We start from the raw sequence: 416 nt of genomic DNA on the forward strand, positions 1-416 counted from the left end.
AATTTTTTAGGTTCTTCTTTGTATTTTTTTTTTGTTAGCTAATAGTCTTCTTTCAAAATATTGTAGCATTCAAATTTTTTTCTCCTTGAAAAAATGATTTAGGAAAAATTATCCCTTATCAATACAGGATACCCAGTGTTTTTTGAAAAAAGTTCAAGGATTAAAAATGAACCTAACCCTAAAACATAACCTAAAGGAATCAAAGTTCCCTCATTTGATCATTTCATATTTTCAGTGCATGATTAGGATTATGAATCACTAAACACACTGCTTTATACTAAAACATTTATCAATCAATTATATCTACCTCTTGCTTTCTTGAAAGATAATAATGCATTTGAAATATTCCATGCTGACTAGAATCATTCAGTCAGAATCATCCATGGTCAAAGGAACATATATGCTAGAGGACAAAA

Source organism: Prosopis cineraria, unplaced genomic scaffold, assembly GCF_029017545.1.
Source record: "Prosopis cineraria cultivar Desert tree isolate PC_DT_omini unplaced genomic scaffold, ASM2901754v1 PC6, whole genome shotgun sequence".
Classification (NCBI taxonomy): Eukaryota; Viridiplantae; Streptophyta; class Magnoliopsida; order Fabales; family Fabaceae; genus Prosopis; species Prosopis cineraria.